Here is a 6,131-nt window from a genome sequence, read left to right on the forward strand (position 1 = left end):
ATGACTTATTTGCTACGTGAGGTTTATTTTATCTAATAAAAGTTTGTAATGCTTAAGTTGTTAGGAGTGTACTGATATAAGAAGGACACGTGGTATCATTGCAACTTTGAGAAAAAACACTTTATATCGGAGATGTCTATGCATATTCACGGCATGAGGCTAGTAGCATAGCATCTCTCTACCACGTCATAATGCCCATAAAACCCAATCGTTTTTTCACCAATCATTTTTGCGTCGGGGATTTTAGAACTACTTCATTTAAGGTCTGTGTTTCTTGTAGGCTTACTCTGGCGTGACATTTTGATAACCGCGCAAATCTCTCTCAGACAAGGCAACTTTTTCAACATATTACCCTCCAAAAATGAAATGCAAATAAGCCACTTATGGTTGAATGTGGTACGTGTATAACTACAACCAGTTAGCAAATTGGACATTTCTGAATGTCTTATGCCGGGTTCACAACATCTGGGAACTCAGATCTCTAGAGAGAGACCAGAGTTTCCGAGTTGGATGACCGTTCAAATCTTATTTTTTCAGTCGGAGCACGTTTTGCTCCCAAGTTCCCATTAACGCAGTGAAGTCGGAGAGTTCCGAGCTCCCAGTTGTTATGAACGCGGCACTAGTTCGGACTAGCACGTGAACGTGGCATATTTTTACATTTTAGTCATTTAGCAGACGCTCTTATCCAGAGCGATTTACAGTCAGTGAGTGCATACATTTTCATACTGGCGCCCAGTGGGAAACGAACCCACAACCCTGGCGTTGCAAGCGCCATGCTCTACCAACTGAGCAACAGGGGACTACGTAGAACTACACATCTTGTCGTCATGCCTCAAGGCACATTTTTTTATGCAAACTCATCGACAAGTAGCAAGTACCCTAACAAGTAGATATGATATCCTTTTTATAATGAAGAAAAATATAAGCGCATCATGTAAAGTGCTTGTCCCATGTTTCATGATCTGAAATACAAGATCCCAGACATTTTCCATACACACAAAAATCTAATTACTCAAATTTTGGCCACAATCCAGTTCTTGCCAATATCCAGCAACTTCGCACAGCCATTGAAAAGGAGTGGGACAACATTCCACAGCCCACAATGAAAATCCTTGATCAACTCTATGGGAAGGTGATGTGTCACACTGCACACCAGATACTGACAGGCTTTCTGATGCACACCACTACTTAAAAAAAAAGGTATCTGTGACCAACAGATGCATATCTGTATTAACAGTCATATGAAATCCATAGATTAATTTAGGGCCTAAGTCATTTATTTAAATTGACTGATTTCCTTATATGAACTGTAACTCAGTAAAATCTTTGGAATTGTTGCGTGTTGCGTTAATATTTTTGTTCAGTGTAGTTTCCCGTGTAAATACTTTATAGTGTTTTTCGAGTGCATTCTTCTTTTAGCATTTTTCAAATTACCTAGCTAGCAACAATAGCATTTTTAAATTACTCAAATATTTTAAATTACCCTCTGGACTTTGTAGCGAACTAGCTAACGTTAGGCAAGGATAGTTGGTTAGCTATCATGTTACCACTTAGAAAAGTCTGACTATGCGAACGGTGAGCTAATGTTAACTAGCTAGCTAAATATCATCTGGTGGGCTAGCTAGTTAGGCACCTTGGTTGGCTAGGTAGCTACATTAGCTAAAGTTGGCTAGCTAGCTCACAAAGGACTTGTGGGCTCAATGTTTTCCCATACAAACGAGTGCATCTGTGGTACATGAATAATCAAATGGTAGGTGAAGTCAGTTATACAGTGCATTCAGAAAGTATTCAGACCCCTTGATTTTTTCCACATTTTGTAATGTTACAGCCTTATTCTAAATTGAAGCACCTTTGGCAGTGATTACAGCCTCGAGTCTACTTGGGTATGACGCTACAACCTTGGTACACCTGTATTTGGGGAGTTTCTCCCTTTCTTCTCTGCAGATCCTCTCAAGCTCTGTCAGGTTGGATGGGGAGCGTTGCTGCACAGCTATTTTCAGGTCTCTCCAGAGATGTTCGATCGGGTTCAAGTCCGGGCTCTGGCTGGGCCACTCAAGGACATTCAGAGACTTGTCCCGAAGCCACTCCTGCGTTGTCTTGGCTGTGTGCTTAGGGTTGTTGTCCTGTTAGAAGATAAACCTTCGCCCCAGTCTGAGGTCCTGAGCGCTTTGGAGCAGGTTTTAATCAAGGATCTCTCTGTACTTTGTTCCATTCATCTTTCCCTCGATCCTGACTAGTTTCCCAGTCCATGCCCCTGAAAAACATCCCCACAGCATGATGCTGCCACCACCATGCTTCACCGTAGGGATGGTGTCAGGTTTCCTCCAGACGTGACGTTTGGCATTCAAGCCAAAGAGTTCAATCTTGGTTTCATCAGACCAGATAATCTTGTTTCTCATTGTCTGAGAGTCTTTAGGTGCCTTTTGGCAAACTCCAAGCGGGCTGTCATGTGCCTTTTACTGAGGAGTGGCTTCCGTCTGGCCATTCTACCATACAGGCCTGATTGGTGGAGTGCTGCAGAGATGGTTGACCTTCTGGAAGGTTCTCCCATCTCCACAGAGGAACTCTGGAGCTCTGACAGAATTACCATTGGGTTCTTGGTCACCTTCCTGACCAAGGCCCTTCTCCCTTGATTGTTCAGTTTGGCCGGGCGGCCAGCTCTAAGAAGAGTCTTGGCGGTTCCAAACTTCTTCCATTTAAGAATGATGGAGGCCACTGTGTTCTTGGGGACCTTCAATGCTGCATAAATGTTTTGGTACCCTTCCCCAGATCTGTGCCTCGACACAATCATGTCTCGGAGCTCTACGGACAATTCCTTCGATCTCATGGCTTGGTTTTTTCTCTGACATGCACTGTCAACTGTGGGACCTTATATAGACAGGTATGTGCCTTTCCAAATCATGTCCAATCAATAGAATTTACCCCAGGTGGACTCCAGTCAAGTTGTAGAAACATCTCAAGGATGATCAATGGAAACAGAATGCACCTGAGCTCAATTTCGAGTAAGGTATTTCGAATAAGGTATTTCTGTTTTTTATTTTTAATACATTTGCAAAAATGTCTAAAAACCTGTTTTTGCTTTGTCATTATGGGGTATTGTGTGTGGATTGATGAGGATTTTTATTTATTTAATCCATTTTAGAATAAGGCTGTAAAGTAACAAAATGTGGAAAAAGTCAAGGGGTCTGAATACTTTCCGAATGCACTGTACATGTCAGCAGGGATGGAAATTAAGCTAGACCGAGGCTAGTAGTTTTCAGACTGGGCTAGTAGACAATGTGCCAAACTAGCCTGACACTGCAGTGAAATTTAGCCTTTACAAACATCGCATGCACAGATTTAGGACCTGAATGTAGAAATCGGTGTCTGTTGGCCACTACCCAAAATCCTTATGTTACATCCCTGCATGTCAATCCCTTTCAGACGATCCCCCTATCAATTTTGACTTTATGTCCCCTTTTCCCCATGTTTTACATTTACATTTACATTTTAGTCATTTAGCAGACGCTCTTATCCAGAGCGACTTACAGTTAGTGAGTGCATACATTATTCTTTTTTATATATATATATTTTTTTTTTCTGGCCCCCCGTGGGAATTGAACCCACAACCCTGGCGTTGCAAACGCCATGCTCAACCAACTGAGCTACATTTTAGACATGTCGCGTGACATGTGGAACATCAGGCTCAACCCACGAGAAGCAGTGCATGATCAACGCCACCCTCAGCAAGGATATCTGCTGGAAGTGATGTCTCTCCCATCCTGCATTTACTAGAAAAGGAAGCTCCACACAACAAAGGGGGTAAGAAATAATTTAAATATCACAGATAAAAATTCCCACTGTGCCCATGATAAAATGCAATGCGAATTGTGTTGTGCTACTGAATGAAACTGTGAGGAGATGCACTCAGACCAGCCTTTGTGATTGAACTTACGTTAACTACGTATGTAATATAACCTATTCTGGGAGCCTATTGTTTATGTATGATCTTTATTAATTGTTCAGGTACAGACAGGGATGACTGGGGCCTTCAGCAAGTAAGACACAGAGGGTAAGAAATAATTTGAACATCACAGATATAAATTCACAATGTGCCCATGATAAAGTTAACTACATAACTTTAGTTGGCTGCTTTGTGCAAAACTTGTATTTAATATAACCTATTCTGGGAGCCTAGTGTGAGTATGAACTGTGTATTATTTTTTGACCATTTGTTTCCCTGAAAACAGGTACTGACAGGAGGAGCAATATGTATTTGTATTTTATTAGGATCCCCATTAGCTGTTGTGAAAGCAGCAGCTACTCTTCCTGGGGTCCACACAAAACATTAAACATGACATAATACAATACAGAACATTAATAGACAAGAACAGCTCAAGGACAGAACTACATCAATTTTAAAAAAGGCACACGTAGCCTACATATCAATACATACACACAAACTATCAAGGTCAAATAGGGGAGAGGCGTTGTGCCGTAAGGTGTTGTTTTATCTGGTTTTATAAAACCAGGTTTGCTGTTCATTTGAGCAAGATGAGATGGAACTGAGTTCCATGCAATAATGCCTCTAAATAATACTGTACGCTTTCTTGAATTTGTTCTGGATTTTGGGACTGTGAAAAGACCCCTGGTGTGTCAGAGCTGTGTGTAAATTGACTATGTAAACAATTTGGGATTTAACACATTAATGTTTTTTATAAAAAGAAGTGATGCAGTCAGTCTCTCCTCACCTCTTAGCCAAGAGAGACTGGCATGCATAATATTTATATTAGCCCTCTGATTACAATGAAGAGCAAGACAGCCCACGACATGGATAACATACAGCTAGCAGGCTATACGCTACATCGGCAGGATAGAACGGCTGACTCCGGTAAGACAAGGGGTGGCGGTCTGTGTATATTTGTAAACAACAGCTGGTGCACAAAATCAAATACTAAGGAAGTCTCGAGATTTTGCTCGCCTGAGGTAGAGTATCTTATGATAAGCTGTAGACCACACTATTTACCAAGAGAGTTTTCGTCTATATTTTTCATAGCTGTCTATTTACCACCACAAACCAATGCTGGCATTAAGATTGCACTGAATGAGCTGTATAAGGCCATAAGTCAACAGGAAAACGCTCATCCAGAGGCAGCGCTCCTAGTGGCCGGGGACTTTAATGCAGGGAAACTTAAATCCGTTCTACCTAATTTCTGCCAGCATGTTAAATGTGCAACCAGAGGAAAAAAAAACTCTAGACCACCTTTACTCCACACACAGAGACGCATACAAAGCTCTCCCTCGCCCTCCATTTGGCAAATCTGACCATCACTCTATCCTCCTGATTCCTGCTTATAAGCAAAAACTAAAGCAGGAAGCACCAGTGACTCGGTTAATAAAAAAAGTGGTCAGATGACGCAGATGCTAAGCTACAGGACTGTTTTGCTAGCACAGACTGGAACATGTTCCGGGATTCTTCAGATAGCATTGAGGAGTACACCACATCAGTCACTGGCTTCATCAATAAGTGCATCGATGATGTCATCCCCACAGTGACCGTACGTACATACCCCAACCAGAAGCCATGGATTACAGGAAACATCCGCACTGAGCTAAAGGTTAGAGCTACCGCTTTCAAGGAGCGGGACTCTAACCCGGGCGCTTATAAGAAATCCCGCTATGCCCTCCGACGAACCATCAAACAGGCAAAGAGTCAATACAGGACTAAGATTGAATCGTACAACACCGGCTCTGACGCTCGTTGGATGTGGCAGGGCTTGAAAACTATTACAGACTACAAAGGGAAGCACAGCCGCAAGCTTCCCAGTGACACAAGCCTACCAGATGAGCTAAACCACTTCTATGCTCGCTTCGAGGCAAGCAACACTGAAGCATGCATGAGAGCACCAGCTGTTCCGGATGACTATGTGATCACGCTCTCCGTAGACGATGTGAGTAAGACTTTTAAGCAGGTCAACATTCACAAGGCCGCAGGGCCAGACGGATTACCAGGACGTGTACACCGAGCATGTGCTGACCAACTGGCAAGTGTCTTCACTGACATTTTCAACATGTCCCTGACTGAGTCTGTAATATCAACATGTTTCAAGCAGACCACCATAGTCCCCGTGCCCAAGGACACTAAGATAACC

The sequence above is a fragment of the Coregonus clupeaformis genome, chromosome 8 (assembly GCF_020615455.1).
Source record: "Coregonus clupeaformis isolate EN_2021a chromosome 8, ASM2061545v1, whole genome shotgun sequence".
In the NCBI taxonomy this organism is placed as follows: Eukaryota; Metazoa; Chordata; class Actinopteri; order Salmoniformes; family Salmonidae; genus Coregonus; species Coregonus clupeaformis.